This window comes from Camelus bactrianus, chromosome 7 (genome assembly GCF_048773025.1).
Source record: "Camelus bactrianus isolate YW-2024 breed Bactrian camel chromosome 7, ASM4877302v1, whole genome shotgun sequence".
In the NCBI taxonomy this organism is placed as follows: Eukaryota; Metazoa; Chordata; class Mammalia; order Artiodactyla; family Camelidae; genus Camelus; species Camelus bactrianus.
Window position 1 is genome coordinate 82,219,691 of NC_133545.1, and position 27,563 is coordinate 82,247,253.

Sequence of the window (27,563 nt, forward strand, 5' to 3'; positions counted from 1 at the left end):
ATGGCTAGTTTTGGGCTGCTAGTGGCACTTAGAGGTAGCCTGTGTGTGTGTGTGTGTGTGTGTGTGTGTCTGAGTGAGTGTATATGGGTGGGTAAGGCTTTAGTCCCCTTTCTTTCATAATTACTACGTTCTGTGATATGGAAAGTTCTGTGTGAACACAGCCTCAAACTTCCCCTTCTAACCGGACTGTCTTCCCCAAATGCACTTCATACAGGAAGTTTGGATCATGGCTGGGTTGAGCCTGTTCCCTGCACCTAACTGTGTTTCTCCATGGACTTCCTACTCCACTTATAATTGCCAGTTTTCTTTCTATAGAGTAATAATCTGAGCTTGCACCCCCTTGCTGGGAGACATCCATGGTGGCTCTTGCCTGTTTTTTTGATTTCCGTGTATCTGCCGTTCCTGGCTGTCCTGTTCCGTCCCACGAGGACACCTTCTAGTAGATCCTTGGAAATTGATGGTTGGCCTGGCCTCTTGCCTCTCTCTTGGAAACTAAACTCTGCCTGCTGGGCTGGCCTTCCTCCAAGCATCAGTAACTGAGTTAAGCTGCCCACCACCTGTCCCACTCCAGGAGGGAAGGGCAGGTTTTAAAGTCCCAGCCCCTCCCCAGTCTCACTGTCTTCAGGCCCCTCTGTCCACCCAATTAATCGAGTCATGCCTGACTGTGTTCCAAGACACTACCCAGACGGAGGGAGAAGTTACATTTTATTTGCAGGCGATGGCTCTGTAACCAGCCTTGTAATGATCGAGCCACCATTCCAAGAACGTTATCTGACACCTCAAAAAAAGCTCCTCATAAATTAATGCATATATATTACAGCCATTACACTCTCCCCGAGTTCTCCACGATGTAACAATGATCAGTGTTTGCATCTTGTAGGTAGGGGAATGACCTCAAGTTTTTCCACCACTAACACTGTCTAAAGTTTATTTTACTTCATTTCAGTTCTCAGATTCATCTCGTCTCTGCAAAGAAGTCGTCATGTGTACTAGCAGGAGACACTCATGCAGAGATCTTTTTTTTTTCCAACCCTGGGCATACATCGTGTAATTAATAACAAACTCTTTGGGTAGGCACAGTTCTTTTCATTCCAAGGATTCCCAAAGCACTTTTACAAGCTTTACTTGGGCTAAATATCCCCATGACCTCATCCAGCCCTGAAATGTAGCAACCTCTGGGGGGAACTGTGGCAGCTGCTTAACGATGCACAGACATACTGTACCGCAGCATGAACACAGGAGGCTGCCGGGTTCACAGCTCTTTTATTTTGCATGGCAAGAGGTGCAGATCAGGAGAACAGAATCAGGAAATTGCCTGGGAGCGCTGCAATAGTCTGGATGAACGTGCTTTTCTTAGAATCTTCGAGAAGCAGAACGCTTTCACCTGAGGCATGCATTCAGCAAAACAACCCTTCTGGAGCTAGGTCAAGGAAGGAAAGGACTGGGCAAGAAGATGTTTCTGGAAGGTAGCCTAGAAGGGTAGAATTTCCTGGTTGTTGAGAATTTCAACTCAGACAGTTGGTTTGTGAGTTACGGGTGCTGGACAGTTTCCATACCCACCTCCAGATCTATTCTATACCTCTCCACTCTGCTCTGTTCCCCGAGAGGTTAGCCTTTATGGAGGGCCTCACCAGGGTTCCTCTGCCTCCTGGTTTCTGGACTCAGCCAATGGTTGGAGAGGAATGATTGTAGGGTCCATGTTTATTTGCCCTATGAGGTTCTCCCTCCACCAAAGTCTGCCTCTCTTGTTACGCGGCCCTCTCTTCCAGCTACAGCTGCTCTTTCTGCATTACATAACCATTCCTCTCCTTGTCCCTTAGACCTACAGTGACAAGGGCTTCCTGATGTTACTAATCTCACGGGCTCCCCTTTCCTTTGTTAGTTTCCCTTAAAACTTCTCCACCTCAAGTCACCCTTTGTAAAGAATCCATTTATTACCCTCCCCCAATCCCCTGTTTGAGTGTGCCATCATATGTAAGGAAGCACAATGGAGAATAAGTATTTATATTAATAGTTAATATTAATGAACATCTACCTTGGGCCAGACAAGGCTTATAAGCTTTACAGGTACAGTCTCATTTAGTGCATTCTTCCCTCAACATGCATCTTGATCACATCTGCTTATCAGGTATAATTCTAGGCTTTGGGAACTAGGGCTGAAAGTGGAAGACTTTGAACTCATGGAGCTTACATTTTATTGGAGGAGTTCAGAAAGTATGAATTCAGGCTCCAAGTGTCATGGGAAAAAAGCTGGGAGTAAGAGAGTGAGGGCAGTGCCTAATTTCATGGGTGGTCAACAACTGAAAGAAGGTAGCCCTTTGGGAACCTAGGATAAGGCAAATGTAGTTGTTGTTTCTGATGGATGGATTTTTTTTTCTTTTAATGAAGCTTTGAAGAGTGAAATGACTTGCTGAAGATCTTCTAGCTAAAAACTGATGGAGTCGGGACGATCTCATTAGGAAACCAAACACCTAATTCAAGAGAATAGTAGGTCTCAATAAATACTTGATAAAGGACTAAGTGAATGAAACTCAAAGCCTGTGTCATGAATCATAAGTAATCATAACTAATTATATGTTGTAACTAATCTGTATATCATCTTCATGGGAACTAAGGATAGGCTTTTTAGCTTAAGCAACAGGCTGGGAATCCCTAATATGCCAGGATCAACATCAGAAAACCAGGCGATGTAATTCACCATATCAACAGACTAAAAGAAGAAAGCCATATGCCCATCTCAATAAATGCACCAAAGGCATTTTACAGACTTTGAGATCCATCCATAGTAAAACTCTTAGCAAATTAGAAATATACAGGAACTTCTCTAACCTGATGAAAGGCATGTAGGAAAAAACTTATAGCCGATATTTCTAATTATTGTGTCTTAATGAAAGATTGAATGCTTTTACTCCAGGACTGTAAACAAAGCAAGGCAGTCTGCTCTTACCTCTCCTATTCAGTATTGTAGTGGAGTTACTAGCCAATGCAATAAGAGAAGAAAAAGGGGGGAAAACATACCAATTGGAAAGGACAAAATAAATCTGTCTTTATTTGCAGGACAGATGATCATCTATATAGATGCAATGGACTTATGTCTGTGTGCCCTCTCCTAAATTCATGTGTTCAAACTCTAAACCCAATGTGACAGTGTTTAGAGGTAGAGCTTTTGGGAGGTAATTAAGTCTAAACAATAGAGACATAGCAGAAATCAAGATCAGCCACTATCTCCAAGGCTGAGATCTAGATGTTTTCAGACAGGACATAACTGTGGGTCCCTGGATGGCAAAGAGTCACTGTGTGTTGTGCTGGTGGGACATGCTGGAAAGCTGCCCTCTAGGACTTGTTCACATGGAGGCACTCACCGCACAATTGCCCTAGGGGATGCTTTTGGCTGCTGGGTGCTCTGACCACAGTGTACTGCAAGAGCTAACCCTGGAGAAGCTGTGTGTTTTGCAGAAGCCTATGGTGTAAGCACTATAGAGCCAGGAAGCAAAACCTCATTCCTCCTGCTGTCTCCCCAGTACACTCCACTGATAAGTCTTCAGTGCCAAAGGGCAAAGGGAAAATACATAATGGGCCCAGATCCATTTTCACAGAGCAGGCAAAGAAGATGAATTTGGAGCTGAGAAGTAATTAATTGATAGAGGCACAGACTTAAAATTTTTATCACTTCCAAAACAAAACATAGAGGAGATCTGTGTGACTTTGGGTTAAGCAAATATTTCTTAGGACACTGAAAGCAGAAATCATAAAAGAACAAAATGACAAATTGGACCCTCATTGAAATTAAACTCTTGATCTTAGAAAGACACTGTTAAGGAAATGAAAAGGCAAGCTATAGACAGAGAAAGATTATTTGCAAAGCACACATCAGAAAAAGAGATTTTTTTTTTTTTACAAAATATGTAAATTTTACTTACTGTTTGTTAGAAATCAAACAACTCAATAAATATTGGGTAAAAGATCTGAACAGTCACTTCACAAAAAAAGATTTACAGATGGCAAATAAATACATAAATGATGATCAACATCATTAACTTCAGGTAAAGGCAAATTAAAATCAAAATGATACTACACATCATTTGGAAAGGCTAAATTAAAATAAATTGACAATACCAACTGCTGGATGGGGACATGGACCAATCAGAATTCTCATTCTTTTCTGGTGGGGATGCAAAATAATACAGCCACTTTGGAAAACAGTTTGCCAGTTTTGAATAAAGTTAAACATCCTCTTAACTTATGACCCAGCAATCTTACTCCTAGGTATTTAAAGAGAAATAAAAACAGAAGTCCTCATAAACACTCATATGTAAATGTTTGCAGTAGTTTTATTCATAATTGATCCAATCTGGAAACAACACTACTATCCATCAACTAGTGAATGGATAAACAAAGTGTGCTAACTCCATACAAAGGAATATTACTTGCCAGGAAAAAAGAATGAAGTACTGATGTGTGCATCATAAATGAACCTGAAAGGAATTATGCTGGGTGAAAGAAGGCAGACACATAAAGTATGATTCCATTCATATGACATCTTCAAAAACACAAAACTCTAGGAACAGAAACCAGATTAGTGGATGTTAGGAGTGTGGAAGGAGGGAGTTGATGACAAATAGCCATGAGGAATGTTTTTGGAGTGATGGACATACAGTATATATTGATTATAGTGGTGTATACATTTATCAAAACTCATGGAACTGAACAAAAAGGGGAAATTTTACTGTATGTAAATTGTTTCTCAATAAACTTGATTTAAAATAATTCAGATCTAAAAATATTTACATACAGTTAAAATGCACAAAACTTCAGTGTAGTTACCACCCAGATCACATTTAGCCCATTCTCTTACTAATGGACGTTTTAAAAGTCCCAGCTATAAATATGGAAACTCAGCAATGGAAACTCAGACTCTTGGTGGATATATACCCTTGATTCTTTTGGAATTGGAATCCACTCAACTCCTGAGCTAGACATTTCTGGATTACAGTTTAGATATATATGTTTGGGAGAGACTGCCAAAAAGTTTTGCAAAGTGATTGTAATGCTTTATGACCCACCAACACATATGAGAATTCCAAATGCTCCACATTCTCTCCAATAGTTGGTATTTCGTCTTTTAAAAATAAGAATTCAGATTCAACTTTTGCCTTTCTGATGGCTCTATGGTGGATCTCATTTTGGTTTTAATTTGGATTTCCCTGATAAGAAATGATGTGGGGCAGCATTTGGATAACTTCTTCTAAGAAATGCCTTTTCAAGCCCTTGGAACATTAAAACAGATAAATTGTTTTTCTTTTTTTCTTATTGACTTTAACAGTTATTATTAATATTCAAAATGAGAGTTCTTGTCAGATATATGTAAGTTGCCATTATCTTCTCAGGGAAAGTTATTTTATTTTATTTTATTGAGTTATAGTCAATTTACAATGTTGTGTCAATTTCCAGTGTAGAGCACAATTTTTCAGTTATACATGAACATACATATATTCATTGTCGCATAATTTTTCACCATGAGCTACCACAAGATCTTGTATATATTTCCCTGTGCTATACAGTATAATCTTATTTATCTATTCTATATATACCTGTTTTGATTCATTATAGTTTAGGTAAGAGTATGCTGAAAACCATGATCAGTGGTTAACATGCATTCATCCTTTAAAACACAGTCACTAATGTTGGAAGTAAAGACTGGTCGGTCCCTTATCTTGGTTGAGTAGAAGTTGACCAGATGCTCACCAGACCCAATGTTCACCTTCTTATTTACTGCAAGACTGTGTTCTCCAGCCTCCCCTCCAGTTAGCTGTAGCCACATGACCAAGTTCTAGCTCAAGGAATGTGGATGGAAGTGTCACATCCTACTTACTAGCTGGGCTCATTAAATACCTCCTGCATGATTCTCCACTATTTCTTCTGCCCCAGTCTATGGACGAAGTGGAGAGGACTCCGAGGCTTTAGAGGATGGAAGAACCACAAGATGGAAGATGCAGTCATGGAATAGAACTTTCTTGCCTGTTCCCTTCTCTACTTAACTTTCAAATAGACTTAATGTGAGTGAGAAACACACTTCTCCACACTTCTGCATTTATCTGATATTTTGGGTTTATCTCTTGAAGAAGTTGGCATCACTCTACTTAATAATCTGGGTATTTATCTGCACTTCTATAAAATCATTACTTGTTCTTACTGTGAATATTCTGCTTTCCAAAGCAATGGGCAACACCTCATCCCTTCACTCCCAAACCATGGCTGTCGTCAGCATCTCTATTTCTACAGTATTCTGAGATTCTACTTTTCATCAACGGAATGAGTTGGGGGAGGAGTGCAGCAAATAAAGAAATAGAGGGTGGGTCGAATCTGCCCACACTTCCTTACTGACGCCTCTAGTGGAGCTGAGGAGGTGACGGGGTACAGCCCACTTGTACTTCGTTCTGCTTTGCTCCTCCCACTTCCGGTTGGGGGAGTTGTGGAGGGACTGTGACACTATGATGGCTTCCACTGGAGGACATTATCTGCCAGCCTGGGAAACACTGCATCTGTCAGAAGAGCACCCCACCCTGTGGCTTCCTGTGGCAGGGAAAATTTCAATTATAGAATGAAAATTGGTAGGTATCTGCCATCAGCAGAAGTGATGGTTGACTCTCCACCTCTCCCTTCCCCTGAATTGCAATTTACCTTTGAATCTGATGACTAAGGAGCAGGAGGCCAGTAACCTCGATCTCTCTGACCATGACCGCAGGTGAAAATTATTATAAGGAGCAGTGGCCCCAGACTGCAGCGCTTGGCTGGAATGATGTGACCACTGCCCTCTGACACAGTCATGTGACTCAGGTGTCAGCCAGGTCCCAACAACCTTCCAGATTCAAATGACATCATCTCAACCCCCCAACTCCTTGTGTACAGGGACCTGAAGCCAAGTTCCAAATCTCAGTGGGGATGATTGAAAGTCAGATATATCACTGGGTCATCTCAGACTGATTTTCTGCCTCCAGCAAATCCTAGATGTTTCTCATCTTGCATATTTTAACCATCTCCTTCTCACTATTCTAATCTATCCAGAGAGATTCAACTCCTTTATACCTCCTAAACAAAACTCACTCAAGGCCATTACAATTCTTATTAAAGATTTGAGGTGTAAGTATGGAGGTTACATCAGAAAACAACCCAGCAGATAAAGTAGACTGTCAGACATCATTTGCCTTAGAGCCTTCTGGTACCCTCTCTCCAGGTTCCCCCAGCCTAACTGGGGAATGTGCACTGGTCCCCTCCGTTAGCTCCAGACTTTACTTCTTTCTAGGCCTCTTCACTCCTTCTCAACCTCCTCTTCTCTACCTTGGCTCACCTGCTCCAAACCCCCCTCCCAACAGTCTATTTATTCTTATTTTTTAGAAGTTTTCCAACTTTTTTGAGGTCTAATCGAAGTGCACAAAACTCCACAGATTTAAAGTGGACAATTGTATTAGTTTGGATAAACATATTCGCATGAAGCCATTGCCTCTCAAACAACATTTCCATCACCCCCTGCAGTTTCCTTGTGGAACTTTTAATCCATTCCTTTCTCCACCTCCATCCCCAGGCAACTGCTGATCTGTTTTCTCTATCTATATAGATTAGCTTGTATTTTCTTGAGTTTTATAGAAATGGAATCATACGGTATGTTCCCAATTTAAGCCTGGCTTCTTTCACTCAGTATAATGATTTTGAGATTAATCCACATTGTTGTGAACATCAATTGCTTTGTTGTGAACATCAATTGCTTTGCGTCTCTATTACTGAATAGCATTCCATTGTATGGACATACTATATTTGTTTGTTCATTCATCTGCTGGTGGATTTGGGTTGTTTCTGTTTTTCTTTTGACGATTACAAATGAAGCGCCTATGAACATTCATGCACAAATCTTTGGGTTTTACTTCTCTCTGGTAAATGTGGATCAGTACATCTCACGTTTCTGCTAGCATGCATGAGAGTTTCAGTTGCTCCCTGTCTTCATCAACATTTGGTATGGTCAGACATTTCATTGTGGAACACTTTTTTTTTCTTTTTTTTTTAGGTATAGCACAGCAGTCTAGCTATCTTTTGGCTTCATTTCTTTAGAAGGGGAGCATATGCTTAGATTTACAGGGAACAATGCCAGATATGCGTATTGTCCCAGTGGAACGATTCATAGTGCCCCCTCTTACCCTCCAAGGTGTTCTGCTCAACAAAGACTTTTCTCTCCTCTAAAAGGAGTTGGCCTGCTTTACTTAAACAAATTTCTCCTTACCATGACAGGATTACAGGAGGAAAGGACTGGCACCATGTGGCCTCCTGATACCCAGGGACCATTCTTGCCATCCAGTGAGAACAGCTTGCCTGAAAATGAAGCCAACATAGAGGAAAGGAAAGCCGATGATGGAGGGAGTCAGGTCACATCTGGATGACATCATTGGAGTCCCTGGAACCCTGTACTTTCCACTCAGTTTTGCTGTGAACCTAAAACTGCTCTGGAAACTAAGTTCTATTTAAACAAACAAGCATTTGCTTAAATCCACTGGGTCTGAGCCAGTTGACCTGGCTGGCTCATAGGAAATAGATCTTGCTTGACTCTAAGTTTCGTTTCCTTTCCTTTCTTCTTATCTTTTCCTTTCTTCCTCTCTTCCTCCCTTCCTTCTTCTTCCTCTCTTCCTCTCTTCCTCCCTTTCTTGCTTTCTTGCTTTCTTTTCTTGCTTTCTTGCTTTCTTTGCTTGCTTTCTTTCTTTCTTTCTTTCTTTCTTTCTTTCTTTCTTTCTTTCTTTCTTTCTTTCTTTCTTTTTCTTCCTTCCTTCCTTCCTTCCTTCCTTCCTTCCTTCCTTCCTTCCTTCCTTCCTTCCTTCCTTCTTTCCTTCCTCTTTCTTTCTTTCTTTGTTTCTTTCTTTCGAATTGGTCTTGGTGGAAATACCCTCCACCAAATCCAGGCCAGTGTGGGAGCCCCACCTCAGTCTGGATTGAATGGTTGGCATGGAACGTCCAAAAAAAAGGCACATTCATTGGTCTTTCTTTGGGTCACTTATTCTTTCTCACTTCCACTCACTTACTGTCTCTGATTGCACTGATCCCCAGTAAGCTTCAGAGAAAAATCTCAAGTTGTCTAATGCTTAACATTTTGGGTTTTGCATTTGTTGTAATGCTTAGAAAGTCAATCTCCATCCAAGGTTAATATTGGTATAAATATTCTCTTTTTTTATCTTAGTGATTTAAAATATTTAAATATTGACTTCAGAAATTTATATTGATATATTTTATGAGGCATGGTTATGTTTTTAAGTCAATGTAATTTAAAAATTCTTCTCTACATTTCTCTATATCCTCATTCTTGCACCTAATATTGTATCCCAATTAGATATGACAGTATTCTGTCAATTTATTAGTGAAGAAATTATAATTATTGAATCCTTTCTTTAGTTTTCTTTGTTTATTCTTTTTCTAATTGTTGAGTTTTGAATAACACATTCATTGACATCATTATGTCTTGAGACTAATAAAGTCATCAGCATACATAATTCTTTCTGAGCAAGGCTTCAACATCTTGTATAAGTTTTGATGTGTAGTTTTCTTGAATTAGCATTTTAATTCTTACAAACTTTTTATACATGCAGTTTTTATTTCCACTTTGACCCAGACGTCATTTAGAAGACCACTGTAAAATTCCTAATTGGAGGAATTCTTTGTTTAAACCCTTACCATTACCTCTAATTTTATTTTATTGAAGACAAAGAATGTGTTTTTCCAATAAATTGAAATTTAATATGTGGCTTAAAATACAATCATTTTCTGAAAAGTACTCATGAACACAACAAACAAAGCGATACTGCTTATAATGCAAAAAAAAATTCAAAACATATATTTTAAATAATTGTTATTCATTGCCTTAATAAAATTTCTTATATCCTCCTAAACCATTTGTCTACTTGCCTGACAAGGGTGAGAGATATGTTCATATCATCTACTATTATATGTTTGTCATATTTTCTTTTATTTTCGTTTTTCATTTAAATATTCAGGCCTAGGATTGTTTGTCACATGACTCTTTATGGTTGATCCATCTTTATTGTGAATTGTACTTTTAATAACTTAAAACGTCCCCTATGTCTCATTACTATCTGTAACATGAATTATTATTTTGACCTGAGATATGTATATTTCTGTGTGTATTTGTCTTATATATGTGCTTAACTCTTCTTCAGCACATTTTATTTACTTGTTTCAGGATATCAATGCTTTTTGATGCTGAAATTGTCCCACTTTTAGCTAAGGAAACCTCTTCAAATGCTCTGTGTCTTCTTGACACAACCCAGAGATAATCCACATTTATCGTGTACATTTCCAGCTGTAGGAATCAGATCTTGAATTGGAGCTTTCTCCAAGATTGCCTGTTTCCCTTACTTGGGAAGCAGTATTTAGAGAAAACCATCCAGGCACATCATAATAGTGTGGCTTCAGAAAATTAACCTGTTGTTTGGCTAAATTGCTTTGGTAAGGAATGATGCTTCCTTTACCCAAGATTGCCTATTAAGACACAAATAAATACGTAGAGACAAATGGCTTTATAAAAGTAGACTGTAAAACACTCTTGACATTTTAGTGGCAGTGCTTTAAATAAGGAGGCAAAATTTTGGAATATTTAACAATTGAAAATAGAAGTAAATAGCTGTATTACAGGATGTGAAATGACTATCTTGTTACAGAAACAGAGAAGAACCCAACATGGCTGCCATATAGCAGTAAGATGCACGTGCTGGAAAGGCTGCATTTTCTCCGGGGCACCATGTTTGCAACATACACCAGTTATGCCCACCATGACCACGGGACCATGTCCTATTTGTCATTTATTCATTTATCAGGCACGTATCATGTGCTAAATACTTTATTACCAAATAAATTTAAAGATGCTAATAAAGATCCATTTTCATTTTGGGTAAAGTAACCGGCCATTTAGGAAAAGTGTGTCGTTTGTGCTGGATGTTTTCTGAAGTCCATACTCCTTCCAGTTTTCTATAGTTAGAACTTACCTACTTCAAGAAACATTTGTATGTGTGATTAGGAAAACAAAAAACCAGACAAAAAAAGCATAAAGTCAGGTCATATTTAGCTGCCGGATTAATATTAAAATCATTCAAAGACAAATTATTTGGAACAATGATGACTCCTCCAGAAATCCATAATAAATATAAAGGACAGTAGGGAAACGACTTTTAATATATTATCTTCTTTTCTTCTTCTTCTTCCTTTTTTTTTTTTTTTTTAAATTCTCCAAGCCTTTGTTCTTAAGGAAGCAAACTGCTGTTTCACTTCCCTGAAGCCACTGATAAAACCATGCAAGAAGATCAGAGAAAAAACGAATCCAAGATAGGTGCCCTCCCCAAGGGAACGGAGCACCTCTTTGTTTCATATTTCCATTGGAAATCTGGAGACTTTGCATGCAAACGTCTTATTTCATGGCACTGCTTCTCAAATTGAGAGATTAAATCTAGCTGCGCATAAAGGCTTTGCAATAAAGTAGGTTGCACAGTCTTCTGTTTATGGAAAATTGATGCATCATCTGATACGCTTCCAATTGCTAACTTTGGTTTCTCAAAAGCTGGAAGGAATTTCAACCAACCGTTATCTAATCAAGAAAAATATTTCCTACCTATCTTGTCTTCAGCATAACTTGCTGCCAAATGCAGTTTTGACTATTGTAAATCACTGTGCATTTTAACAAGCGAAACGGACTCTCTCGTTCTGCTAAAAAAGGTACAAATTATTGAAACTATCCATCATTATCAGTGGAATGCCCCCCAATTTTATGTGTGTTGCAGAACGATCATGACATAATTTAACGTTGTGTAGGTTATACGGACTACTTTATTTAAGTAGAATTTGTATAATCTTGAAATCCAAACAGGTAGGTATTATAATAATGCCATTAAGCCTTCTCAGGTTTACATCCAACTCTGACTACACAGGAAAACCTGCGATTTTGGTGTTTATTTAGCTATAAAATTTACAATGACTTGTAATATCAGAATTCCACTGGAATTCAACATAACAGCAAGTGCAGGAGAAAGCAAACTAAATATGAGATGTGGGGCTTTTGTGTGTGTGTGTGGTTTCCAAATAAAAACAGAGTCATCTCAATCCAGCCAACTATCAATTCTGCGCGGGCGTAAAATATGCTTGAGAAAACGTACCTTCGCATATATGGTGCCTTCTGTCTCCAGAAATGTTTGGAGTCTTCCAATGTGACTTGGTAAAAGGGGACAGCAACATGTGCTCGTGACTGTCTGAAATGCCCTGGAATCCCCCAGAACAGGTGTTCAGGGAGCCACGGGGGAGGTGGCCGAACACCCAGTTTCTAGGCTGACTGCCTGGGTCCCCTGCCTCTGGGACCTTGAGTGAATCTCTTCATGTCCCTGTGCCTGTGCTTCTGTTGAATGGGAAACATTTTTTCCCCCTTAAATCAAAAGTATAATTGAGTATATATGGAAAGTGTTCTTTTAAGGACATTTGATCCTGGCTCTGACCTCCTTTCACCGTGCATATTGCCTTTGGATGTTTCTAGAGCGGAGTGTGTACCTCCTGGGCTGTCTTTCCGCGAGGCTGTTGTGGAAGGCTGTTGTGGGGACAGATGGGAGGTCCCCCTTGGAGGAGGTGGGCTTTTCCTCAGTGGCCAGTCCCTGCAGAGGGTCCTCAGAGGGGACAGCCAAACTGGGAAGCAGGGACTCTGGCCAGAGGAGGGGGTTGCTCAGATCTTTCTCTGGGCTCCTTCGTCCAAGAGGCAGTGATATTACCCTTCCCGGCCAAGGCATGGGGGCAGCAGTGAATAATGACAGTTCCAAGGGGACTGCACGGCTTGAGACCAGGAGCTGGGTACTGAGGGGTAGTGGCACCCCCTGAAACTCATGGTGCTGCTCACCTCAGAGAAACTGGACTGTTCTATTGAGAGTTTGGGGCTTTCCTTCAGAGGCCAAGGACCCACAGGCTCTCCCCGCAACCGTGTGGCTCCCAAACCAAACCCAAGACCTGGTTTCTCCCTCCTTCCCCCTTCCTCTTCACATTCCATCCCCTTAGAAAGGTGGGAATGCCTGCATGATGCTCACAGAATCGGATTTGCACCTTTTCCCAAATTCACGCATCAAACATGAGAGCCAAGGGGAAAGGGCACATGCTTAGCAGTGGATTGGAAAGGAACTTACTTGTTGGCTCATCCAAGGAAAACATCCCACCTCAGCTCACAAGGAAGACTCAAAGACTCAGCCTTTACTTTGACCAACAGTCCTACATAGAAATTATTCAACAAAACAGCTGGTGTGATTTGGTACCTTAGACGTGTGAAATTGAAGCTGACTCACTTTTCTACATTGCAGTCAAGTTTCCCAAAATAAAAATATGTCAGCATGAGCTACTGTCCCTAAATAGTGGGGTTAAAGGTTGAATTCAAAAACACCTTCTAATTAATGACTATGTGCTCTGTGCACTGGGGCTGTTCTAAGACCTTTGCGTGGACTGGGTCATTCAATCCGCTCTCTGATGTGGGTGCTGGAGGTGTCATCACTGTACAGATTATGGACTGAGACCCAGAGAGGCTGAGAAACTGGCTCCAGGTCACACTTCCTGAGTGTTGAAGCCAGGATGGAATTCAGGCAGTGTGGCCACAGAATCATTGCTCTTAACCTCTAAATCATGCAGTCTACCTAGTCTACCGCGTGCTAACATCACATTTTAAGAAAAGTCACCAAAAGTACTCACTTTTTTTTTTATCAGAAGAAGATTGAATGAACAGTTATAAATAAAAGTTTCTGAGCTCAGTACAATACTGTGATACATATTTACATTGTTAAGCCAGAACCCCATAATTCTACAAATACCTGGAATATGGTTGTACTCAATAGAAAAAGCACTGTACAAAGCTTCTGTTAAGAACTTCCTAAATTTGCAAGCAGCTGTTTTCTCTCATGAAATATGAAACCGTATAAAATAAAATATTGCTCCCAGTTAAAGGATGTAAAGCTGAATTCTGTTCTGCACGTTACAATGGAAATAGAAAACTTGATATCTTTATGCAAAACATGTCATGTTTTTCTCAGGCTTAAATCAGCATCCCAAAATTATAAAATAAAATTGTTCTGATGTATCAGTTTGTGTTTTTCTACTTCAAATTTAAAATATCATCTTCAGTATCACAGATGTTAGCACGTTTTTACTGGGGGAGCGTAACTAGCTTTATTTAATTTTAGAAGATGTATTGGGGATTGAACCCAAGACCTCATGCATACTAAGCATGTGCTCTACCACTTGAGTTATACCATCCCCTGACATCACTTTTTTAAACCAAAATTCAATAAAATAAAATAAAAAATTACCTTCATAATGGTTTATATTCTTTCATCCATTTTCATTAGGTGAAAATTCTATAAGCATTTGAACTGTGACCTCAGTAATAGATCAGTGTGAGTTTATTGATTAACCGGAATCTTACTAAATTTTCAGTAGTTCTAATATTATGAGTTTTGGGGGATTCTGGAGAAAACACAATTAAGTGCTACAAAATGTAGTATCATATCTGTTTTTGAATAATGATAGTTCTCATTTAGTTTTGCCACTTATTTTAATAGCTAGAATTCGCAGATCAGTGCTCAATAACAGTGAATAAGGATGCTGCCAGCAGCTGTCTTATCATTCCTAGGTAGGGCGTTCACACCATGGACCACACACATCTCAAGTGTACAGTTCAATGAGTTTGACGAACGTATACTCCATGCAAGTCACACCTCCATCAGGATATGGAGCAACAAGAGGATTTTACGTTCTGCTGTTGCCTGTCCCATTCAGCTGGAAAACTGTCACAGGTTGCCATGGGACACCCCACATTGACAGGGAAATATTAGAGCTTCGTAAAAGTCCCGCAGGACTGAGGAAATCAGAGATGGCCACCAGCCCAAGCCTTTGACCTCCATCGCTCCCATCATTCTCCTAAATCTCAGAGCTGGTGGACTGTTGCTTCTTTATGAATTTATAGATGAGTTCCTGGCCCAGTGTTGGCTGGTGGCATGGCAACAGACAGGCGGTCGTCAGTGGAAGTCTGTGGATTCACTCTGTACTCTCCCTTAAGGTATCTAGTAGAATGCGAACTAGAGTGTGTGTTTTGACCCTTCCCCTACACACCTTGCAGGATAAGGTAGCTGATAGTCCCAAGGCACCTTAAAGCCATGGGCCAAATGAACAGACAAGAGAACACAACCATTAAAACAACAACAACAACAAATGGGAGAAACATCTTGCAAAATGGAGAATTATTAGATGAACACCAAAATTATAAAAAGCACGATAATACCTCCAAGATATAAGGAGGGATATTATTAATATGAAGCAGGAAAAAAACCACAGAAAAACCAAGTGCCATGTTTCATAAAAAATGAAAAAATATAGAAGTTGAAATAATAAACATAGTTCAACACAATCCCACTTGAAGTTCTGACTGGAGGTTTTATAAAGTACTTGATTTACTAATTGTCCTTTGAAGGATTAAAATCTATGAATGGCTAAATTCACTTGATCTAGGAGATAATTTTAAGAAGAACTCACTTTCCCTAATTTTAAGACATACCACAAAGCCACAGAATAGCAACAGTTGAAGACTGGCATTAAAACAAATAGAACAGAATTGGGAATGCAGATCCATGTATAAATGGAAATTAATACATAATAAAAAGGAAAAAAATATTTTAAGGAGCAGAGAAGTCAACCACTACACAAAGAAAAAGTAAAACTGAATCGTTACCTAAAATGGCATACAAACGTAGCCTCCAGATAGATAAAAGACCAAAACTAAAATATAAAACTAAAATGTTAAAGAAATTGTTGTAAGAAAATATCTTCATGGCCAGGCATTGAAAAATAGTTTTTTTTAATACCACTAATTAATACTTTACTTGAAACTTGTAAATGTACATCATTAGCCACAACTGTGGGATAGGATCAAGTCTTTTTTTTTTTTTTCTGTATGCTTCTGCTGAGTGGAGTTCTATGTGCTTTCCTGAATAAATCATAATTATCTAAACTCTTGTAGCTCTTTAGTAAGTCTTAAAGTCTGATAATAAAAAAATCCCTTTATTTTCTTCAAGATTGCCTTGGTTTTACTAGGTTCTTTGCTTTCCCTATAATTTTATAATTTTAGAATTTAAGACTCTGTTAATTTCCAGGAAAAAAATTTGCTGAATTGTGACGGTGATTGTCTGAATGTATATATAAAAAAATTAAGACAATTGCCAATATTAACAATATTGAGTCTTCCAATCCATGGACATAGTATAGCTCACCATCGTGAATCCCATGAGCCTCACCTCCTGGAGTTCTTTTTTTTTTTTTTTTTTTTTTTGTAATCCCCTTCTGAGTGTGGGTGGGACTAGAACTTGCTACTAACTAACAGAACATGACACAGGTGATGAGCTGTCATTGCTGTGATTATATTATGTTATGTAAGACTGCATCTTGCTATCAGATTTATTGTTGCTCACCTATTGACCTTGAAGACGTAAACTACCAGCTTGTAACCTGTCTACAAAGAAGGCCACATGGCAGGGAACTGTGGGCAGCCCCTGGAGCTGAGCACGACTTCCAGCACACAGCCAGCAAAGAGGCTCACAGTTCTAAAGCCACAAGGAAAGAAAACCTGCTAAAAACTTGAATGAGTTTGGGAGTGGATTCTTCTCCAGTGAAGTCTCCATATGAGAATCCTGCCTGTGGTCAAAAGCAAAAATTTAGCTAAGCTGCCTGAACTTCTCACCCATAGAAACTGTTAAATGCATGTTGTTTTAAGTTACTACGTTTGTGGTAATTTTGTACAAGCAACATTAACTCTTCCACCATTTATTTTAAATCTTTGTTAATTTCAGCAATATTTTGTAGTTTTCAGTGTAGACATCTTTCATGTCTCTCAGTAGATTTACAACTAGGTGTATGCTATTTTTAATAGTTATAAATGCCATCTTATTTTACTTTCTAATTATTTATTGCTAATCTATAGAAATAGTATTTTTTTTAATGCTGGTCGTTATTGGGATCCTGTTAAATTCACTTGTTGATTATAATGTCCCATTTGTAAACTCCTTTGAATTTTTTAAGCAATGATGTTACCCAAGAATAAAGACTGTTTACTCCTTTCCACTTTTTATGTTTTCTGTTTTCACTTTATTGAACTGAATAGAATTTTTACTATAATGTTGAATGTAAGTGGTGATATTGGACACCCTTCCTCTTTCCTGAAATCAGGAAGAAAATATTCAATATTTCATCACTGAGTGTATTGTTATTTGTAATTTTTATAGACATCCTTTATCAGAATTAGAAAGTTCTCTATTTCTAGTTTGCTGACAGTTTCATGATGAGTCAGTGTTGAATTTTATCAATTGCTTTTTCTGCATCAAATGACACAACTTTTATGAGTTTTGTCCTTTAATCTGTAAATGTAGTGAATTACATTGATTTTACAATAAAAAGGAACTTTTATTCCTCGAGTAAGCTTTACTTGGTTATGATGTATTATCTAATTTTTATAACACCAAATTTTACTTACTAACATTTAGCTTAGGATTTATGATTTACATTCATGAGAATTATTGGCTTTTACTTTTCTTGATTGATATATCCTTACATGATTGTAGTATCAAGATTATATTGGTCTTATAAGAAATAAAAAGATATTTTCCTTTTTATTTTCAGAACAAAGGTATGTAAGGATGGTATTTTTGGTAAGTTTTCCCCCATAATTAGTTCATCTCATCTGAATTTCCAAATTTATTAGCATAAAGTTGTTTATAGTATCTTTGTATTATTCTTTAAATATTACAGGATTTGTAGTACTGTCTGTTTTTTTCATGAATGATATAGCTAATTTGTGTTTTTCTTCCTTGTTTTTTTTTTTTTTTGAACAGTCATACTAGTCATTTATCAAATTTATTTGTTTTCAAAGAATCAGCTTTTGGCCTGTTTGATTTTCTTTATTACATGTTTGTTTTTTAATTTCATTTATTTCTACTCTTGACTTCATTATTCCTATTCTTGTACTTTCTTTGGGTTAAGTTGGCTCTATGTGTCTAGCTTCTTGGATTGAGTGCTTAGATCATTGTTTTTAAAACTTTCTTTTCTTTTAAAATACATACATTTAAACTTATAAATCCTTACTAATTATTTCCTGAATGTCTCATAATTTCCTGAATGCACTTTTGTAAACTTTTAGTTCAGAAGACTTACCAGTTTCCATCATAATTGCTTTTTTGACCTAGCAGTCATTTAGAAGTATGCATGTATTTTAATTTCTACCAATTACACTTATGTTAGACTTCTGACTAATGTCCCACATGGTTCTTACCTTCTCTTTGTAGGTTTGGTTTTCTTTCTTTTTCTTTTTTCCTCTCCATACTTCCACTTGGCTGTTTTTAATCAATTCACCAAATATGACTTCTGTTCTATCCAACCAGTTGTTAGTTCATCCACTGGTTTTCATTAATTTTATTTGGATATTTCAGTCCTCAAATGCTGATTTTGTTCTTTGTGAACATTCAAGTTCTGTATTAAAATATGGTCCTTTTCAATCATTTAATACATTCTTTTTCTCTGTGTATTTTTAAAGCATTTTAATCGCAGTTATGTTGAAGTCCTTGTCTGCAGGACCAAAACTAGGGTGAGACAAGTGAGTTGCCCAGAGCACAGTATTAAATGAACCACTCATTCTCAAGATCATGCAAGCACCCTGGGAACCTCACCTCACCCTCATTTCAGAATTTATTTTAGTCCTGGGGCATAGTTCTTTCTCCTGGGGTGTGGCCTTTTTGGGATCTCTGGGGTGCTCACCAAGATCTTTCCACTCTGACTGAGCCAGAACTATTTTAATATATCCCCACTCTGTGACCCCTAAACTCTCTGTTCAGCTTTTAGCCTCTCAGCAGCTATGGATTTGAGTCTTCTAAAGTCTCACTTTGTGCATGCAAAGCTTAGAAGTTGGCTAAGGAAACAAGCAATACTCTTAAACAGATTTTCTTGAACTTCCTTTCTGCAACTTCTTCTTTTCCAGTGCTCTGACACCCAAATCCCAGCCAACATAGCAATCCCAAACTTCCATTTTCATTTCTCCCATCCTTGAGATTGCTACTCATTTTTTGGACTCCCTTTTCTGGTGCCATGGTTTGGAAAATGCCTTGAGAGAGAAAACCTAAGTAAATGTGGCGCTTGCCTCATGTGCTTCTCATTTCTCAGGGATTGTATCTAGCCTGGTATTGATTGGCTGAAATGTAGAAAGATGACCCAAGGAGACTGGATGGCAAGCATAGGTTAGAGGGATGTCAAAACAGCATTTGACTTGCTGCACAAAGTGGCCCCGATGGGTAGCAAGAAACAATTGCCTGTGGTTTGGTTGAATCTTTTTTTTTCAGGTCTTTGAACAAGTAGATACATTAAGGTAAGAGAGACAGGGAAAGAAATAGTATTAGGAGCTAGAATGCTGGCCGATTCTCAGATCAGCATCTTGGAGGCAGAAGAATGATGATATCACTTCATTTTGGTACAAGCCCTAAGTCCTGGCTTCATGGGATGCATGTTTGGGGAGATGCAAAGCATCTCTTCTCTTTGTTCATGTGGTCATGATTTCCTGAAGAAAAGCCAAGGTATTTCATGAGATAAGCCCTCATTGTCTTTTTTCTCAATTCTGTGTCATCTGACATATAATTAGTGTCAATTTTAGCATTAGGTAAACTGCCTGTCTTAGTTTTCAGTTTCATTTTATGTTTTCCACTTTTCTTGTGTCTTCATGGATATTTTGGGGAAAGATCAAGGGAGAATACACTGGCGGCTGCTAACCAATTGCTCTATTCAAACAGTTGTCTCATTGGAATTATTTATTATGGTTTCAAAGGATTTAATTCTTGAAATCTCCCCAAACTCTCCTGAGTCATATTTTTCTCTACAGCCTTATAGCATAGAATCATTAATACTGTTCTTTAAAAAATTCTCTGACAGTTAAAGCATAATCAAGCATTAGGAGTTTGGGATTAACAGATATACTTTACTATATATAAAATAGATAAACAACAAGGACCTACCTAATGACACAGGGAACTGTATTCAATTTCTTGTAATACCTATAATGGAAAAGAACCTGAAAAGAAAATATATATATATGTATGTGTATGTCTATTTATAACTGAATTTCTTTGCTGTACACCTGAAACTAACATTGTAAATCAGCTACAATTCAATAAAACATTTCAAAATAAAAAAAAAATAGAAAATCTTGGCTGCATTTTAAAATTTCATTCAATTAAAAACTATAAAGAAAGAGAAAAAAGCAAAACCAAAACGAAACAAAAAGTAGGGGGATTTGATTTGCTAAACAACAAATAATACAGAATATGTAAAAATAGCTCTTATAAGAAATGTAAAGAAAACTAGATAAAAGACTTGAATATAGACTTATTTAAATAGATTAGCTTTGTTCCTAAAGTCTACAGATGTTCATGCCTCTAAATTAGTGTATGCTTTCCTAGTAATGCCACTGTAGTCAAAATTGTGACATTTGAAAACACTATTCAAAAAATTCACCTGAATTGGCACAATAGAATTTCCTATATCTTCTTTTTTAAAAGATGAAAAGAGAGAAGAGAGGAAGAACTCATCCTATCAAATATGAAGTAATCAAAATTTGTTATAAAAATAGCTCACTTACTGGATCATAATGAGCTATTAGCAGGCCCTAAAATACATAAGAATTTGAATATAGCTAAAGAGCTATTGCACTTAGTTCAAAAAACGATTCCATAAATGTTGCTAAGAAGTTACTCAGTGCTTTAGAAAAAAAAGAAAGTTTTCACCTCATAGTTTATACAAAAAATGAATTCCAGTTGATTAAACAAATAAATATTAAAAGGGAGTAGAACATATTTTAATAAAAAACAAGTAAAAATATAAAGGTTTAATAAAAAGATGCATTAAGCCTAGAAATAAATGTTAAATAGGGATATATTTGGGCTTTGGATGACAAATTAAAGGTTAATATCCATGTTACAATAGTAGCTTTTTGTATTGATAATGAATAGACACAACTCAAATTAAAAATGGATGAAGAAATAAAAAAAATTAAAAAACCAAAACAAAACTAGAAATGGACCAAGAACATGAATAGACACTTCATAGAAGAGTAAGTCTGCAACAAGAAATAATCAAAATAATACATTTAATAAACTATGAAAATATTCTCCACCTCCCTCACAGTCAGGGAAATTACAAATTAAGGTGACATCCAGATATCACTTACAATCACCAGACTGGTAAAAGTTAACAATTAATGCTTACTATTGGCAAGGATGTGGGGGGAATAAAGATGATTTTCGTCTGTTACAGTTGGAAATATACATTGTTTCAGCATGTTTTGCAAAGCAATTTGACAACATCTATTAAAATTGAAAATAGACATCCTTTTTGACTCAGTATTTGACTACTGGGAATTGATACCATAGAAATGTAAGTATAAATATGAAAAAGAATATGGGGAAAGGATCTGATGATAAATCTGCTTGCAATGACAACCATCTTGGAAATAGTATGAACTAGTGAAAAGAAGGGTTGAAGACATTTTGGAGTATCAGTGAATAGAATATTATACAGCCAATGAAACAATGTTAGACCTTTATCAGCCTACTTGGAGGAACTTTCAAAGCATACTGTTAGTGACTTGGATGGAGGAGCGGATGTGCAGGAAGTTCTCTCTTAAAGCCGGAAGGTGCCAGAAAGTTGCAAATGGAAAAACTGAAGCAAAAGAAGAAGGCAAATGTATTCCATAATGATTTATGTATATGTTTATCATGCCTTGAGACTGGGGTGGGAGTTTAGAGCAAGGAAAAAAGCACAGGGGAAAAGATGATTTCAATGTCAAGTGTATTTTTTAATCTTAACTCAAAACAGGGGTTGGGTGGGAAACTCCAGCTGGAAGTGATGGGTGAACGGAGAGGCTGAGTGTGTGTTGTAAGCACTTTCATTCTGTGGGACCAAGGCTGGCATGGGTGGGATCTGGTGCTCAGGAAGAATGCCGGGATGTGAAATGCAGGGAAATGAAGGTGCTCACAGGTCAGATTCTACTTACATGACTTTGAGATGAACGTGGTCTCATAACTTCACAGGCCTACAGAGCATTGGGGTGCAGACATCTTTATAATACAAGGATGCTTTCGTTTTGGGGTCTTAAGAAAGACAATTCTTACATTCTTCCCACCCACCTCAGACCTCACCAGGAAGCCTGAGCCATTGGCGTAAAGGTCATTTAGATTTTTCCGGTCAAGATGGCGAAGTAGTAGGACCACGGGATCACCTCCTCTCATGATCACAACAAAACCACAACTGACTGCTGAACAACCATCCAGGAAAAAGGACTGTATTCTAGCAAAAAAGGTCTTCAAATGGAAACCTGAAGAGGGAACCACAGCAGGACGATAAACAAGTTTACACTGTAGAGCACAGGGAACTGCATTCAATAGCTTGTAGTAACCTATAACGAAAAAGAAGATGAAAGCAAATATATGTATGTATATGTATGACTGGGGCATTATGCTGCACACCAGAAATTGACACATTGTAACTGACTGTACTTCAACTAAAAATGCAAATTAAAAAAAAAGAAAGATCCATTCAGCTCCTGGCCTCCCTGCTGACTACCATCAGCCTCCACAGAGGAAGACGAGATTGGACCACAGGTAATAGCTCACTCCACTACAAACGTGACTTGGAATTAAAACCTTTTTTTTTTTCAGGCAAGGGTCTCTGTGTCATTGTTGTTGTTTTAACCATATTTATGTTTTACTTAAGCTGTAATCACAGGATAAAATGAAGAGCATCTGGATCTGTATAATGGGTCAAGCTCTCTTATTTTCTGTAAGGAGGTTAACCCAAAAGGATTGCTATGAAGATAGAATGAAACCGTTCATCTGAAATCATGTTGTCAATGCTAAAGAATAAGCAAGTGGAAGATGTCGGTATTAATTATTATTATTTTTATCCTTAAACATCAAGCCAAGTGAGAGAAAAAAAAAATCAAAGAATGAATCAAGCTTTTAAACATTCAGATTATTATTTGGCAGGTTTCCTACTGACCCTATCCATTTAGCATATTTTGGATAAATAATAACCCTTAGTTCTGAGTGAGAAGATGAGACTTAGGAAATACTATACATATGTGTGTATTGCATTTGTGGACGTGAAAATCTGCCCAGTTAGTCTGTAATTCCAGGGCAGTAGTTACCTTCTATGCCCACATTCCAAAGTAAAAAGCTGACCATCTGGGCACAACCAGGAAAGGAGGTGGCCAGTAACTGATTTTGTGACCCTTAGCTCAACACCCTTCTGATGCTCATAAAAGTTGGAAGTTGGAAATTCCAGAGCAGATTTTTCTGCAGAGAGTTGTCGGAGGTGCTGTGATTTCTGTCCCCTCCCATGCAGAAGGTGCTTCCCTTAATCTCAAGCCTGGTGAGAGATGCTTCAAGGACCGTTCCCCTTACCCCTGCCCAGAAAGAGCTCAGGGCCACCTCCAGCAGCCTAGGACAGTAGAGCTGTGCCTGCAAAGTAACTAAGCTCCCATCTACCTAGAGTGAAAGGCACAGGTTTCTTATGGCCAGATGTGGGCCAGGTGTGTGTGAGGAAAGGAGCCAGCCTGGTGACCTCTAAAAGGATGACTCTGCCTCAGGAGCAGTGATGGGACTTCAACAGAGAAGGCGTGAATGGGTGTGGGCACCAGAGATCCAGCAGGCCATCCTCCACGTCAGTGAGTCACCAATGGTGAGTCTTCTTGGAAGCTGTCACATGTCACCTCTGAGAGAAAAAAAAAGCACCTTAAACAAGTGACATGGCCAGAAGCCAACACCAGGTTGGTGCCGCTGAAATGTGGCTGGGGGAATCTCATGGCATCAAAGGCAGAATGAGCCACAGAGCCATGGAGGACTAGACTCAGGGACAGGAGAGCTGCAGGTAACCTGGGGTTCAGGCATGTCTCTCTCGGTCCCCACTTCCCCACCCCCTCTTTCTCTTGCCTGCTCTCCCTCTATCTTCTAGGGTACTTTTACATAGATTTGCACCTCTGTTTCATTCTTTCCTTTCTCCCCGATTTCTACTGTGGATGGTGCAAACATGCAAACACAGCTCAGACTTATAGATTATCTTACTTCTAAAGAGAACCCCAAAGTGTCTAGCACATAAAGATCCCAATTCCAAATCTCTGGGGGAAAGATTCTGATCAGTGCAGTTAGAGTGAGATGTCTATCGTTAGTTCATTCGACTCAGGCCAGTGTTGTCGGGCCATATTGGACAGATACGGTTGCAAACGGCTCACCCATGGGGGTGTGAGGAGAATTCTGAGGCAAAGGGGCATGGACTGAGAGGGTGTCCCCAAAGTTGCCTACCATGTATAAACTCCACAACACTAAACAACAAAAATGCAGGTAAAATATAGACCATATAGCAAAACAGAAAAAGAAACCAAAAATACAATGAAAGGAAAGAGAGAAAGAGAAATAAAGAAAGAAAAAAAGAAAAATAAAGAAAAACAAAGAAAGAAAAAGAAAGAAAGAAAAACAAAAAGAAAGAAAGATAGAGAAAGAAAGAAAGAAAAAGGAAGGAAGACAGAAAGGAAGATCATATTTATCAAATAGGTCACTGGAAATAAATGGTGTAGACTCCTTATTGAAAGACAAAAACTCTTAGATGAATTTATAGGGAAATAAAATCCAATCTTATTTCAGAGTGAAATTTTAGAAGAATTCCAGCCAATAAAAGCAGAAAGAGTGACAGAATTAGATAATCATTTTGTAGCCCCTCATGAGAAAGTAGATATAAGCAACCATTCAGCAACTGCCTGCTAACATCACTAGAGAAGGTTGGTGGGGACTCTGTAATGGCTGGACCACACTGATGGCACCAGAACATCAATCCTAGCATCTAAGCATCCCTCAGAATGGGACATTCATGGTATATTCTTGGCCCAAAGCAAAATAAAAACCAACCAACCCCCCCCCAAAAAAAAACCCAAACCCCTAGAATTTAATCAAGACTTTTCTCCTGATTATCAGTTTAGAAGAAATATAAAGAGTAGGGGAACACAGTAAATGATACCGCGAGGAAGCAACTGACCAAATGTGAACTGTAGGAAATGCAACGGGACAAAAACACCTGGTTGTTTTAACAATTAAGTGACGTGAAAGGACATGAGGGGAAGGGAGACTGTTAGGGTTGAAAAGAAACCTTAGGGATAGTCAAATGCAATGTATGGAACTTATCTGGACACAGATTTCAATAAACTAACCATACAATGTTATGTTTGAGACAATCAGAGGAATAGAAACTCAAACTGGGTATTAGATAATACTGAAGAATTTTTCATTTTGTTAAGAGAACATTGTACTGTGGTTATCTTTAAAAAAATCTTAAGATGATAGGAAGTGTTTATGGGCAAAATGATATAAAATATGGGATTGACTTTAGGATACTTTAGCCATCCTTCCAAAAAAGTGTGTGAGTGAATGATAAAACAAGGTTTTTTCCAATGTTCATAATTCTTTAGCTGATTATGGTTTATATGTCTATTCTCTCTGTATTTGAGTATGTTTTAAAACAAATCTACAGAATAAAATGCTTACAAAACTGATCAGGCATTGTGTAAGCAAAAGTAAATGTTAATTGTACTAAATTCATTTGATGAATTTCCATTCTGGTAGGGAGATTATCTAAAATCCTGCCTCCCTTTTTCCTTCAAGAACTGCTTTAGATATCTGGGTTTCTTCTCTTGGATACCTTGATTTATCACCCAATGAAACCCCCCTCCAAACACCCAACCAAATCATCCACAGTCACATCCTTAAAAGTGGCTTAAGGAGAAAGGTAGCAGAAAATGAGGGAGTGAGTCCAACGACAATGAAAATGCTTCTCTGTTCACTGTAATGGTTTCAATGACTGTAAATTTTTCCATTTCTGGAAATCACATCAGTTAGAGCAGTGGAGCCAAGTGGCTAAAAGCAGGGGCTCTGGGTCCAGAGAGACTGTCTCTTGCTCTGGCTCGGTCCCTGACAAGCAAGTTACTGAACTTTCTGAGAAGCTCTGTAAAGAGTAGAGATTCATAGTGCCTAATGTATGGGATTATGGTGTAAGTTAAAAGAAGTACACTGTGCTTAGAGACTGACACAGAGTAAGAGAGAAGTGCATCAGGATACATACCAATATACGTGTTTTAATAATTTATAGTGCTTCCGAGTTCATTTTTATACTCCTTCCAACCTCATTTCTTCCTTTGTGATCAAATCATTTGTCTGTTTAGGAAGTCAAACTTCTAAATAAAGCCAATTTCCTTTAAGAGAGAAGCTAACCAGCTTTAAACTAAATTCATAATCCAATACTTTTGACTCAAGAAAATGTAATGGAAACACACGGTATGAATTCATTGAAAATCAAACTTTTATTGGGGATAGTTTTAGCTTGCAGAAAAGTTGCAAAGAGAGCACGGAATGTTCCCACATATCCCTTGGCAACTTGTATTTTTCAAATGCAAGTGTGAATTATGTGATGAACATTAGTTACTGGACTATTGTGAAAGAAGTGGAATTGGCTCGCCAATAGAAGCCAATAAAACTCTTCTATTCATGAATTTAATCCATGTTCTTCTACTCACTAGACTGCTGTCTGGAACACAGCCTGGCTCAAGGCGTGAGCATGCAGGAAGTTTATGCCTGAAGACACTGTTGAGATTATTAGTAGTTCTTTGTTATTCTTCACTGTTGCGTGTGTCTTTGTTGACGGAAAAGATTTCTTGCTTCTGGTTTAGGAAAACTAGCAGATATGGAAGAGCTGAAGCCTGAGAGATGGTGAATAAACTCTAACTGTATTCTTTAAACTAATGATTCTTAAAGTGAACCATCAGGGGCCCCTAAGGACTCCTTATAGGGGGTCTGTGACATTAAAATTTTCATAATATTTATGAGATTGCTGGTGATTTTATTAAATGTATTTTTTTATACTGTGATTGAAATATATCAACATTTGGAAGATCTGAAAAAGTCAGTGAACCAATATTTTTTAAAATGTCTAAAAATCATGGAGGAGGGAGGGTATAGCTCAGTGGTAGAGCAGATCCTTAGCATGCATGAGATCTTGGGTTCAATCCCTCGTACCTCTATCAACAAAACAAACAAACAAACAAACAAACAAATAAATAAAACTAATTACTGCCCCCTGCCCCAAAATATAAAATCATGCATGCAATTTCTAACCCAATTGTAAGACAGACCATACATACTTTAATGTTAGAGAGGAGAAGTTATCATCATGGTTTCACATTCCACACGGCAACCAATCTGTAAGAAGCTACCACTCGAGTTTAGGTGTGCTATCGAAGGGACATATCTGCTGTTACTAGAATATTCCTCGCTTTTCCAACTGCCTATCTGCATGAGGCTGGATTTTCTTTATATATTTCAACCAGAAACAACACATCACAACAGATTAAATGCAGAAGCAGATCTGAGAACCCAGCT